A 15,036-nucleotide genomic window follows, 5' to 3' on the forward strand; every position below is an offset into this window, starting at 1 on the left:
ATTTTTTATCTCTTTCTTTCGTATTCTTTGAAAACATGAAAATGATGTACAACGGCAAATTGACTTTTCCTTTCTCCAATTATTACTACTATTCTTCTTCTTTTTCTTCTTCTTCTTCTTCTTCTTCTTAGTCAAGAATTCGAAAGTGAAAATATGTTGTCTGACCCTTGACAACTTTCTTAAGTACCGTAACTTCTTTATTAGGATAGTCAACAATTCGTAAAATGCATTCAACAATTTTTCTTTTAGATTTAAAGGAAAAATATGACTTTTATGGGCAATAAAAGGAGAATGGGAAAACATTCTTTGACAAAGTCGACCTTGTAAGTATCCTTCGAAACTTTGGAGTTTCCCGCCGAATTCCAGCACAAGTTTTGGTGTCCTCCTTCAAACTGGCTCTCTTTCTCTCTCTCTCTCCCCCTCTCTCTCTCCCTTTCTCGTCATTTCTCTCTGTCTACCTCTACCTACTTACTCGAACTCTACTTCTTGTGGTAATATCTCGAAGAAGACGAGAGGCCAAAGTTTCCAAAGGTTAGTCTGGAAACAATCGTCACTACGAATAAGACAATGACGAGCTCGTTCTTATTTGTCAACACCTTCATTTCCCGATTCTAAATTAATTAACTAATCAATAATAAATTTACATTTTTTTTTCTCAAATATCATTAACCAATCAAATACGAAAGATATGAAAAGAAACAGGAATCGACTGACCAATCCCACCCAATACGTTCGATTTAAATCCTTAACAAAATTTCTAACAAAAATTGAGCAACAAAAAAGAAGACCTATTAATTTAAGTTAATAGACCGAAGTCTTAAGAAACATGGAAGTGTAATAATTGAAACTGACCGATAGTAAGGTGTTTCGTTTTTCTTGTAAAATTATTATTTGAATTTTGAGAAAATTATAAAGAAGACGACGAAGAGAATGAAAAAAACGAAAAAATACACGCAATAGACGTTCGATCCCATCGCTGACGGTGAACAGCGGACTCACAAACCAAGGCCGTCCGCTCACGCACGCGCGAGTAGAACGAAGCTATACTTCGTATATACATACATATATACATACATACATACACATATATAAATATAAGAATATATATAGAAACGTATATGTGCATACGTGCTACACATACACACAAAGAAACACATATACAGAGAGATACATAAGTCCGTACGTAGGTTCGTACGCGCGTTAACGCCGGCTGCATCTGACGCGCCATTACGCGATAACCTCGAAGCGTCTGTCCGTGAAAAAGAAGTCGAGTTAGCTAGCCGAGAAGCGGTCTCTAGCTTTCATCACACAAGCCAAGCAAAATTCCTCGACGGTTCCTCCTTTTTTTTATCGTCCAAATCCAAAAGAAACAAAGGCAGAGAAGAGACACAGACAGACAGAAAATGCATAGAAAACTTGGCGCCATTTTTATCTGTAATAAAGATGGCGACATTACTTTCATTTTATCTTATCTTATTTTATTTTATTCTATTTAATTTAGTCAGAAATTTCTCACGTGATATATTTTTCTTTTAATACGATATAGAAGAAGAGATAAATCAAATTTCTATCAATTTTATTATAATTTTTGTCAACATATTGGAATAAAAATGGCGCCAATACTTTGTCTACGTCTCAATCTCTTATTCCTGTTTGTCGTCAATTATTTATAACAACTAAACGTGTTAAATTTAAATCGATCTCGTTTCTTCATTAGTAGAACACGACTCATTAAAAAAAGTAACTATTACAAAACTATAACATTTCTTACTTTTAATTGACTATTTATTGTTGTAGGTTAGGAAAGTTCAAAGAACAAAAAAGACGTTAAACAAGAAAGAAAGAAAGAAAGAAAAAAACAAGGACAAACGATTGGAAGGATTGGAGGCGCGAAAGCACTCTGCTACGAATCACTTTTTCCTAGTCTCTTTTCTTATCGATTCTCCATTCCTCTTTATCTCCCTTTCTCTTTCTTTCTTTTCTCTTTATATCTCTTTTCCTATCTCGCTCTCGCCGTTTTACCGTGCAACAGATTAATCCGTCGAGTTTTTTCCCTCCCATGCACGATTCCTCTTTCCTGATCATCATCTTGGATTCCATTGATCGAACGATCCAAGAGTAATTTTTGTTTCTCTACTTCCTTTTATCTTTTTTGTTTTCCTTTCTTGTTTTTTTCTTTTTGTCAATAAATCATTGTAATATTAAAATCAATGTAAGCATAACAATTGGGTTCATCAAAATTTCCAAACGATTTGTTTCCAATCAATTTGCTTTGCAGTTAGACTTGTCGTTAAACAATTTAAAAGAAAAGAAATTAAGCTAATAGTGATTTTTCTTTTTAAATGATCTTGAAACTTTCTTTTACCGTTCCGTTCCCCCTGATTGTAATTAATTCATTAATTAAACAAATGATATTCCTCTACGAACGAGGATATCACTTTGGAAACGATAAATTTCGACGTTATAGGGAAAAATAAAAATTATTTGATAACGCTGAACGAGTACAATATTTTTAACGGACAACATCGCGAGTCGTGGAAAAAGGAAGAAAAGGAAAAATAAAATATGAAAATAAAAACAAAACAAAAAATATATATATATAAATATATTTAGAGAGAGAGAGAGAGAGAGAGAGAAAATTTGACGAGAATGTCTCTGAGGTATTACACATTTAATTAACCACATCGTAATATCAACAATTGATTACTGCAAAAGTTGACTACGTCCATAAATAATGCACGGTCCATGAAGTATGCTACGAGAAAATGTTTTGAATAATATTATTCTTTCGGATAAAAATAAATTTCATCTATAAATACACATAGGATGGATGCTGCTTGATTGTTTGTTGCAGCAAATAATACAGAATAGTGGAAACTAAAAGTGCTCATGATATGAAGCAAATAAAAAGTACCTAAATGATTTTAAAAATCAATTATATCCTCTCTCTCTCTCCTTTCTCTTTAACTGAACTTACTATTAGATTAATTTCATATCTTCCTTTAGAGATACTTATAAAATTACGAGCCTTAAAATGAGAGTCTCTCTTTTTCTCTCTCTCTCTCTCCCTCTCTCAAAAAGAGAAATAATCAATTTTAAGAATATCATTTATAACACACTTTAAATCCATTCCTAAGTAATTGAACCCACTATATCAAAGGTATACGTTTTATTCATAGATTATGTCATTCTATCAGCTAAATTTCTATATACCATCATAGAAGCAAAGCGTTCACTCATTTCGCGTTTCGGTCCCTCAATTTTCGAGTCACCACCCCCTTAACTCCTCTCCCCACCACTACTCCCTATTATTCATTATTTCGTCCATCACATTGTACTCAGGTATAATAATATACACAAGCGTGTATTCGATGCAAACACACACACACACACACACACACACATATATATACATATACATATACATATATGTGGTTCCCGAGCAGCACGTATCGATACAATACACGTATAAAGAAAATTCGTGTCTGTCGGTAAACCGTTGGAAAACGGGGAATATAAATATTTTATTGAATAATTAAAAGTAGCTTTAATTATCCACAACGTTATGGGCTGGCTATGCCATATAGAGAGAGAAGGAGAGAAAGAAAGAGAGAGAGAGAGAGAGAAGGACTGTATGGCAGCCAGTTTGATTCCAGGGTGCTTCGAAAGGCCGCTACTGCTTTTCCACCACCGCCTCCTCCTCCGCCACCACCACCTCCACCACCATAGCCGCCGCCATACCAAAATGCAATTAAAGTTGAATGTAAACCGATAGGGCGCTGTTACATGAAACTCAAAGGGGTAATGATTACGCGAGCCGTTGTAATTTATTGCACCGCATACTCGTTACTCTCCTATTGTGTAATTTGGCGATACCGGCCATAATTGCGGCGCTAATGAAGCAATGCTTCCCAGTTTGCGATTACTTTTTCCTTTTTTTCCTTTTTTCTTTTTTTTTGTTCTCCTCTCATTTTTTCGCCCCTTCCCTCGTTTCTCGTTCCTCTTTTTGTTTTTTATTTCCTTTATTATTATTATTATTATTATTATTATTATTATTATTATTATAATATAATAATTATTATTATTATTGTTGTTATATAACATTGTTATTATCGGACTCAATTTCCCAAATGAACGAACGAACGAGCGGAAAACAAAAAGACGAAATGTCTGTTGGGGGAGTTGTTATTGATAAAGAAACTTAATATAAATAAAATATACACGATTGTATATAAAATGTAGTTTATTTTATACTTCGGGTAATACTTTTCGTGGTAATTGCTTGATTTTATTGGGGTACTTGTTACAAGTTTAACTCTTCTTTTCTTTCCTTTTCTTTTTTTTTTCTTTTGTAATTATATGAAATAACCGATAATTACGATAGTATTATTAAAAAATGACGCTTAATATCGTTTCATTCGATAGAACTAATATGAAATTTTCTTGAACTTATGTTAAACTGTATCTATTAGTTACATGATCAGTTAAATATGCATTTAATAATCATATATGCGCGATAATGTTGAAAAGAATGAAATTTAAAGAAAGTAACTGATATGTGTGTGTCTTATCGAATGATTAACATTTTTCATTAACCTAACCTCAATGATCCTACGTCATCTATCTATTTTATCTCTATTCCCAGAAACATTTCCTTGATAGGAGAGATGTCAAGCATGTATCGCGCGATTCGAATGTTCGCGTAGAGGGTAAGTGGGCAGAATCCGTGAACCCCATTCCATTGGCGTGATTGAAACTAAGTTGCGCTCACCGGCGCAACTGGTGGGAGATTCTACTCTCTCTCTCTCTCTCTCTCATAACTTCACACATTAATGTAGCAGTCACAGCCAAAAAAGAGACCGCTCATCGCGCTATGATAAATTCGACGAAATAAGGCGCACAATACGAAAAGTAGAACAATAATAATAATAATAATAATAATAATAATAATACTATAATAATACTATATAATAAACCAAAAAAACGTTTTGTGAATTTAATTCCTCAACGATTTTATACAAATCGACGACCATTTTGTTTAGATTACTTCTTTTACCGTCCTCGTCTAAGAAAATAAATAAAATGGACAATGATTAATATATATTTTTTGGAATCTATTATTAATTAAATACAAAATTAATATGATTTTTGATCAACCCCCGATTATCTTACAAATCAAATTTGCCTATTCTTATAGTCGGTCGATACGAAATTTCCTCGCGATATTCTTGAGGCGGATAGAGGGGGTGGGGGTAAATAAATAATATATAATCCAATAAAAAGATAAAAATGGTTTTTGGTTAAGCGAATTTTTTCTATCGTGGAGAGGTAAAGAAAAAAAAAAAAGAAAAAAAGAGAAGAAACATATATGCATATATATAACGCGTATGTAATATGTATGCAGCTCAACGTTAAAATGGCGTTCGAAGGAAAACACGTCGAGAATATTTTTCGTATTCGTAGAGACATTGCACGTCGCGTGCGCTCGCGCGCTAGCTGTCCGTCTGCCTGGACGAAAAGGTCGAAAGAGCGAAAACCATCGGCGAAACCAGCCGAAAGAAGCCGAATAAACACGAAACGTGCTCATGCATACACGACACCATCATCATCCTACTCATACCTATCCATATATGCGTGCATGTATTACCTATGTATGGTGTGTAAAAAAAAAAAGAAGAAACAAAATCATTTGATTTTCATCAAATTTTCGATATTTACAAACGCGTACTGCGTTTAGTAAATTAGCATTTATTAATTAGACCTTAATTGAGATAAATTCGATCGTATTAAAACTAAAGAAAATAAAGATATATAATTGAAGTTTCATGTCGATGATAATGATATATATATATATATCTACTCAACTCTTTTTTATCCATCGAGCTCTCAAGAAGATTTCTTTTTTCCTTCGTGACTCATCGCATACATACTTGCATATATCAAATGCATACGGGGTGTACTGAAAAAGTTCTTTAGATCGTTCATATAGATCTATTAGCTTTTCTTTTTTCTTTTTTCTTTTTTTCTTTTTTCTATTCGACAAACTCATTTTTCTTAACTTGCATTTTTACCATCTGAACACAAATTAGTTTACAAATTATTCTCATACATATTTAATCGATTACATCAATGCATACACGAGATAGAATAGTTTTACAAACTCAGTGGAAAATTTGGCCCGAAACAAAATGATTTTCAACGAAGTGTTAATAGATCGTTCAAGTCAGGTGGGAATTTTTGATCCATCTAGAAACTTCTTGTTCACCCTGTACGTACATACATACATGCATACATACATACATACAAATGCGCATATATACACGTATGCATGCATGCATACATACATAAGCACAGTAGAGACAGAGTGCCGATCGCAACGAAACGAATCGAAATTATTCGCATAATTTTGTTTCTTTTGTTAACACATTTAGGTAGTACCATTCGCCATAACTGATTCCAAGTCTAACGGCTAAAAGAGTCGACCGTGTTGAATTGTGTAATGAAAGAAGCGGGATCCTACGTCTTAAGCAATCAGGAAAGTGGAAACCCGTTTCGTTCGTACGATCTTCCCCCCGCTGGACGGTTAACCGGTTATTACTTTATTTGTATACTCTCGTTCATTCCTTCCTTCCTTCTAGATATTTTTTTGTTTTGTTTTATCCTTTTTATGTCTCTTACCTATTCCTTTTTTTTTTTTATTATTTTTTATTTTCCTCGTGCACGCTGACTCTGGCCCACTCTGGCACACATAAGAAATGACGACAATACGCATACACACGTATGTCCAAGTATAACAACACAAAATACTCTTCTACAAAATGCGGCTTCCTTTTCTCTCGTGCGCGCGCACACGCTAGCAAATGCGTAGAGAAAGAGAGAGAGAGAGAGAGAGAGAGAGAAACTATTTTTATTACCCTCCAAAGCAGCCGAAGGTCTTCGAATGTAATCCGAAACGTTGAAATTTTTCACGTTGGCGAATCTTAGGTTATTGCGTGTGCGATTGGAGGAGAAAAGAAACAAAAGAATGAAAAGAAAATGGAGGGACGAAAGAAACAAAAGTGCAAAAGAAAGGAGAAAATGGCGGAGCGAAAAGAAAATGGAGGGGGGCGAAAACAAACGTGCAGGACAAAAAAGTAAGAAATGGCGAAACGGGAAGAAAATGGACGCGGGCGGAGAAAAAAGAAAATGGCGGAAGAAGTCTTGAAGATATCTTCGACAAATTGGGGGAAGGGTTTGAATGTGATATAAGATTGCAATAAAAAAAAATAGAAAATAAAAGCAAGGAAATAACGAATAGACACGCAAACACGACGATCATCGCTAAGGAAGAAGAAGAAGAAGACACGGTTGCCAGATTTCCCATGATTTTCCAAAAGAATATTCTTATCTCGCAGAGACGAACGAGTTCCGGCTGAGGAAGCAAGCAAGCATGGCTGGCCTGCGTTGTTACGACTTTGCACGAAGCATTCTATCTCTTTCTTTCTTTTTCTTTCTCCTTCTATCTCAGTATGCTTCTCTTCCTCTCACGAATATTCGGGTACACGAAACTTCGATGACCTTGAGAATCACCAACTCGCGAACTTCGCACGGTTGCCATACTATTTTGCATTTAGTATTTCGTTTATTTCCATTACATATTTTCTTCTTATCTGCATCTTTTAATACTACATCATCAATAAATTATGAATCATTCGTGACTTAGAAAAACCTTTCCTATTTTTTCTTTTTATTAGATTAAAATAACAAAAATTTCGTTGTGGATAATAATTTTTACCGTTAGAATGTTTAGATTCATATTATTAAATATAAAACAAAGAACAGAGAGAAAAAGAAAGAGAAAAAGAAAGTGAGAGTGAAAGAGAGAGAGAGAAAAGAGCAATGATCTAATTTCTGGAACACATAGTCTATTTATAATCTTCCGATCCTAACCTATTACCATCAGCTGTTCGTCTCTCGGCCCGTATCACGTGACCGTGAAGCAGCAGCAGCGGCACAGCAGCAGCAGCACCACCAACATACCACCAATAGTACCACACCACTACCCACCCGTAAGAAATATCACAGGGCGATAAATCTTCTCGTCCTGCGTTACGAACGTATCCGAAACTGATCGAACCTTACCGAAGATTTTTACGATACGTTTCTGATTGGATATTCTCAAACAAAATAAGACGAAAGAATCCACTAATCAAAATACAAAATGGACGATTAGATCTATCAAAAAATTCATATACAAGTGCATATTTGTATATTTTCTTTACATAAATGTGTACGTAAGTGTTACATTTTAATTAAACAAATATTATTAATTAAAACATGGTACATTATATAATATATAATATATTTGATATAAATTATCGAGAAAAGAGAGAACGATTAGGTTTCGAAAGGAAGAAATATGAAGAAGAAAAAGTTAGTAGTCCGGCAACGCTGGGCTTCTGAGCGAAGAGAGAACAGGCAGGCCGACGGTACAGTACAGGCCGATAAAAATAAATTTGCGCCCGGAATAATCGCAGAGCTCTCCCCCTCCCCCTCCCCCCTCTCTCTCAAACTCACTCTCTCTCTCTCTTTCTGTCTCTCACTCTCCCTAGTGATTCGTACAAAACGTTGGCTACTCTCTAGGTGATGGCCGCTTGGTATTACTGGTAGTTTATATTGCTGGTGGTATTGCTGATGCTGGTGTTGATGTTACCGGCTCGTGTCTTGCATTGCTTAGGAAATATTCGAGAAAATTTAATGTAAAAATTTAATCCCCGTTTATAAAGATAGAAATGATGAAAAAAATTCGAAGGACTGCATACTATTACTTTTACTATTACTACTACAAGTTTTTTGTTATGTCATCGGTCCAGTACTTTTGAAACGTGACGTAGAACGAGAAAGAAGCCGATGGTACACCAACATAGTAAGCAACAGAAAGAGTGAGAGGGAAAAGGGGGAAAGAGAAGGTTGTATTTCGAAATCGCGATACCAAAGTACCAAAGAAGAGGTAGATATTCCTTTTACATTTTTACAGACACTAGAAAGAGAGAGAGAGAGAGAGAGAGACAACTCTAAAACTGAAAACTCGTAAGAGCTCTTCAAAGATCTCGTCATTATCACATTTCTCGAATCTTAAGCCTTGTGATGATTCGTTGATAACGATAACGATAACAACATTCATGGATGAGAAACTTATTTCGTTATCTCTAATTGTAAGTATCTCAAAACGATACTTTCCGAGTATCTCCATACGACTAGCTTTCCCTTTCGATGAAACGCCTAAAAGTTTCTTGCCTAACTGTTTTGTTGAATCGGTGGGGCAAAAGAAAATAAATATAAACTCTAGAACAGTTTCATTTTTCTTTTAACACATTTTACTTTGTTGATTTTTCGTATACTTATTTATTTTTCTTTTTAATAATGGTCTTTTGCCCATGATCGTTATTCACCAAACGTGATTGGTCGTTTACCGATTCCGCAGACAGAGGATGATGTTTCCATATGGTTTTTTCCTCTCTCTCGCTCTCTCTCCCTCTCTGTTTTATTCTCTCCTACGAATGAGAATGCACTACGTTTAAACGTCGAACAATAACAAGATCGTAAATGTTTAAATCGTTTTACAATCGAGTTAACGACATGACCATGAACTATTGTATCACCTCTGAAATTTATTCATATTCGAAATAGGAATTTACAACTCGTTCGTGTTTCGATTAAATCTCTTTTTCCTTTTATAGGGCCAAAAAAATTCAGTACGGACCAAGGAAAAAAAAACACTTGGCCCCCAAACTTCCATCTCAGCGCGATTGCGAATATAAATAGAATGACAAAAAAAATGGCCGATTAGATAAGAAGAAATTACGAGGAATCTTCTACTACTCTTATGCTACTGTTGTCTTTCTCCTAGAAGGAAAAAGAAACTAATAACAACACACTTGCCATCACCTTTGCTTAACGTAGATAATTTCAAACAGAAAATAAAAACAAACAAACATAACTAGTCGAACTAATAAGAAACTACTATTACATATAGGCATGCGCAACACATAACATATATATATACATAACATAACATATCCTGGCAATGAATAATTGTCTCGTAAACTCTACCAATAATAAAATAAAAAGTATTGAAAGAAAAAGTATATATATATATATATATTATTTCTTTCATTAATGAAAGAATGAAAGAAAGAGTTATAGTATAAAACTACTACCTAAATAAAAGTGGTATTCTAATAAGTTGAAAACTATTAAAATAGCTAATGAAATGAAGAGTAATAAAATGGTAGACATCTTAGTTCTTGTTTTTGTTCCGTATTATATAAGAATGATTTGTTCATAAGTTCTTACTACTAATAACATTGCTAATAAAATAAAGACTAATGAGAAAACGACGGTAGACATTTTCCTTCCTTCTTTCTTCCTTTCTTTCTTTCTTTCTTTCTTTCTTTCTTTAACAATGAAAGAAGAATCGAAGGAGGATTTAAAGTAGAATAGAACAGAGTAGAGTTTACTAGAGTAGAATAGAGTAGAATAGAGTAGAGTAGAGTAGAGTAGAGTAGAGTAGAGTAGATTCAGAGTCGGTCGAGCGGACTTTTGAAACGACCTGCAGTTTCTCTGTGCTGTATAGGTTATGTTGAATAGAGTGAGCAAGCAAGTAGCAAGTGAGTGAGTGAGTTGGAGAACGAACGAACGAACGAACCAGTAAGAGAGAGAGATAGATGGAAAGAGAAGGAGGAGAAGGAGGGGGAGGAGGAGAGGGTGGGAAGAGGGAAGAGGAGGTTGGAAAAGGATGTGGGAAGAGTAAGAGGAGGATGGTTCGAGAGTACGGTGAGAGGTGCAGAGAGGAATGTGTGCAAGAAAAGGAAGGAGACGCGTGTTACGAAACCGTGGTACGCGTGAGCGCTATGAACAAGAGGGAAAGAGATAAAAAGAGGGACAGAGGGAAACAGAGAGAGGGAGGGAGAGAGAGAAGAGGAGAGCTCGTTGGATGAGCGGCTCTCTTCGGCTGGCCGTTCGCTTCGTCGTCGTTCTCTGCCTTTTTTCATCCACCTTCGTCTATCTATCCTTCTCTCTCACTCTTTCTTTCTTTGTCCTTCTATCTCACTCTTCTCTCTTCTCCACCTATCAGTCTGTCTCCTTTACTCTTTTACGCACACGCTCACGCACCACTGAACAGTTTCTGTTTCCTCCTCCTCCGCCCTCTACTCCTCCTCCTCCTCCTCCTCCTCCTTCACCCACCCCTTTACCCCCTTCTTCTCCTCTTCTCTCTCCTTTCTCTCTCCCCTTGGCCCCTCTTACCCTCCCCCTTGTCTCGGTATTTGCTTCAAGCTAAAATAAAAATGAGAGAAGGTATACGAGAGAGAGTAAAAGAGAGAGTGAGAGAGAGAGAGAGAGAGAGACATCTCGCCCGCGCTCAAACGCGTCTCCTTGCGATTTACGCACGTCCGAAGAGTTGACTTTTAAAAAACTCTTTCTTTCCTTCCTTCTTTCCTTCCTTCTTTCCTTCCTTCCTTCCTTCCTTCCTTCCTTCCTTCCTACTTTCTTACTTTACCCCATCTATCAACGATTATTCTTTTTCTATCTTCGTTTATAGTCATATCAATTTTTTGTTTGTTTAGGATTAAACGTCGAGAATGCAGGTAGTCGACCGAGTAACCGAGTTTCAAATAATCGGTGTCAATTTTAGTGGTTACAGTGTTATATTTTGTTTTTTTTCTTTTTTTTTTTGGTCTTTTTAAAATTTAAATTTAATCTCACACTTTTCTCTATTTTCTATTATATTTTGTACTTATTCGTTTGTTCATGGAAATAAGTAATAGAAAAAAAGAAAAAAAGAAATAAAAATGAAGAGTGAAATAGATAAATAGATGATATGTTTCTATTATAATCTTAACGTTTTATTACATTTCCTTATTTCTTTCTCATTTTTTATCATTATCGTTTTGAGCGTGATCCATCATTCAAGATGATAAAGAAAAATAAATAAATAAATAAATAAATAAAATGAAGAGAAGAATAGATGATACGTTGGAAATTCGTTATTTTTTGACATACCATATTACACCCTTTTTTCTATTTTCTTTTCTTTTCTTTTTTTTTTAAATATGATCTGTCGTTTAAGATAAACAAAGAATAAATAAAAAATGAAAATAGTAAGAAAATAATGAAAGAAAATAATAAAAAGCAAAATGCATATAGAAAGGTTAAACACAATTCAGGCGTTTTAGTCGACGGATGCAGACGGTGGGGTCACGGTCATGTTAGAACGATAATAATCATATTCGCGAAATATATATATATATATATACATATATATATGCATAACACACATTTGGCATATATGTCGCGTAATATAATCGCATACTCTTCGCATTTTCGAATCATTATTGCTATACGAAAGCATGCTTACCAATAATAAAGATCTATTGGTTCATCTATTGGTTCAGAAAATGGTTTTTTTTTTGGACCATAATGGACCCCAAGTCACCAGAACTTCGTTTCATGGAAAGAAGAACGAACTGAACGAACAACCTGAAGAATTTCCTTCGTCCGTTTAAGATTGAGGAAGGTCATGAAATTCCAAAGGATATCATCTCGATTCTAACGCCTTCTCCGAGTTTGATTCCATCGACTTACTTTCCCTCTCTTATTTTTCTTTTTTTCTTCTTCTTCTTCTTCTTCTTCTTCTTCTTCTTTTTTGTAGAATAAAAGTCAGAGACCGAAAATTTGTATTTAGAATTGAAATTAAATTGCCATTTGCCCGTCGCGCGATATTTCTTTGTTCGATTTTTTACGAGTAATATTTTTCATATATGCAGAATAGGAAATGAAGAAGTTAAAAAATAATCGAGTAATATTCTAATCTTGATTGTGATTGTGTGTGTGTGTGTGTGTGTGTGCATGTGTTTCTTGTTGTTTCTTCCTTTTATTCGACTACACGATTAATGTTTTTCACATACGAAGATTTAAAAATGAAGAAGTAATCGGATATAAAATAAATATATTATATTTATATTTTTCGTATATAAAATAAAAATAACTCGAAATGAATAAAATAAACGAATAATCGAATAATATATATAATAATTTCGACTGTACCTTTCCAAGTATTCAAACAAGTAAATAAACAAAATATTCAACAACATAATAATTACTTTCCCTTTTTCGATTAATCAAATTTGATTACGAATAAAATTCTTTTGCCATGTCGATTATTTTTCTTCGAACCCCCCCCCCCACCCCGAGGCATTCTAAATTCACTAATAACACAAAATTAAGATATTAAATATAATCAAGGGGTAATATAGCCGTCTTCATTATCTTTTCTTTTTCTTGTTCTTTTTCTTTTCACAAGTAGTACGATCGTGGGACAGAGAAAGAGAGATAACAAGAAAAAAAAGAAAAAAGAAAAAGAAAAAAAAGAAGGGATGTGTTTTAAATGCCTTCTATAGACTCTGCGTTACATCGATCCTCCTCCTCCTCCTCCTCCTCTTTTCTTCTTTTTCCCTTCGTATAACCCTAAACGGTCTCGAATCGGTTGTATCGAGAAATACAGGTTCATCGACGACGACACAACGACAACGACTATGAGTACGAGTGTGAGTTAGTTTATTCATGTATTCCAAAGTTATGGAATACATGAATAACTTGTTTGGGGGTTTCTCAGTCGACACTGCCTGAATATGGGAGAGTAGAAGAAAAGGTGAGAAGGATTGAAAGAAGAAGAGGAGATATGAAAGACACACGAAGAAGGAAGAAAGAAAGAAAGAAAGAGAAAGGAGAAGAGACGAAGAAAGAAAGATAGGAAAAGAGAGAGAAAGAGAGGAAACGATCGCAGACTCCAGCGATCTTATTGATAAGCTCGATTTATCGTCTGAGGATTTATCTGCGACACGTGGCTCGCGCCTTGCCTGCATTCACGTTACTTCTCTTCTCTTCTCTACCCTTCTCTTTTCTTTTCATTTCTTTTCCTTTATTTTCTCTTCTTCTTCTTCCCTTTTATTATATGTATTTCTCTTTCTCTCTCTCTCACCCCCCTTTATCTCACTCAAACTCATCCTTTCCTTTATTCCGCGCCAAAAGACCCTCCCTTCATATGCCACGTGCTTTTCGCGTTTACATATTTTTTTCCTACACCTAGCCTCCCTTCCTCCTCCTCCTCTTCTTCTTCTTCCTCCTCCTCCTCCTCCCTACCTTCCTTTCCATCCTTTTAACCCCTTTTTTATTTTGTTGATCCACGTTCCGTACGCGTATTGTACTACATACCACTACGTATATCCAACATTATTTCCTACCAAACTTGGAAAGAACTTTTTCTTCTACTTTTTTTTTCTTCTTCTTCTTCTTCTTCTTTTTTACTCTTGAATTCGTCGCACAACGAATTTGTCGTCAGACATTTTTCTCTCGCGATCCTCCCCGACACCATAACCTCTTTTTACTTCGTCATCGTCCACGTCCTCTTCCTCCTCCTATTCCTCTCACCGTACAAACTTTCGTCCAAATCTTTTTTCATTCTTAGACCGCGAGCTTAACTAAACTTTCTACCTAATTTTTTTTGTAAATTCTGGTTACACGCTTTTCCGAAGTTACTTTCTTTTTTTCTTTTCTAATCGTAAGATTATGGAAAAAAAAAAAAAAGAATTGGGGCAACTTTTAACCCGATAATAATATTTTTTCTTCGTTTATATAGAATGTATAAAAAAGAAAAAAATACATTTGTTTCGTGTATGCGGTTTGGTTTGAACGCATAATCATAATCCCTTTTTTACTTCGTCGCATAAATTTGTCCGTTGTTGGAGCCAAAAGTTGTCGGATGATTCTAAACAATTCTGATTACTTTTTTTTTCCCAAGGATTTACTTTCTTATAATAAAATCACAAAGGATTAACTTAATCATTTTTTTTTGTCTTTTTATATATGCAAATAATTAGTAAAAAGAAAGAGAACGCGCGTATGAAACGCAATTATAATACGAATAGGTGTTATTTCTCGCAAGAAGTGTAAAACATAGATGGATGATTCCTAGAAGCTTGAACGCATGCAAATAAC

At 34.9% G+C, this 15,036-nt stretch overlaps 1 protein-coding gene and 1 long non-coding RNA gene across 3 annotated transcripts in view; one reads left to right on the top strand and one right to left on the bottom strand.

Annotated features, from left to right (window-relative positions):
• The window catches only part of LOC122525916, a 60,078-nt gene that overhangs the window by 41,495 nt on the left and 3,547 nt on the right, over positions 1-15,036 (bottom strand). The window lies entirely within an intron of this gene.
• Positions 9,055-10,124, top strand: LOC122525917. Its single transcript, XR_006305915.1, has 2 exons — positions 9,055-9,194; positions 9,720-10,124. It is a non-coding gene; the product is annotated as an uncharacterized LOC122525917 (long non-coding RNA).

This window comes from Polistes fuscatus, unplaced genomic scaffold (assembly GCF_010416935.1).
Source record: "Polistes fuscatus isolate 324 unplaced genomic scaffold, CU_Pfus_HIC Scaffold10, whole genome shotgun sequence".
NCBI lineage: Eukaryota > Metazoa > Arthropoda > Insecta > Hymenoptera > Vespidae > Polistes > Polistes fuscatus.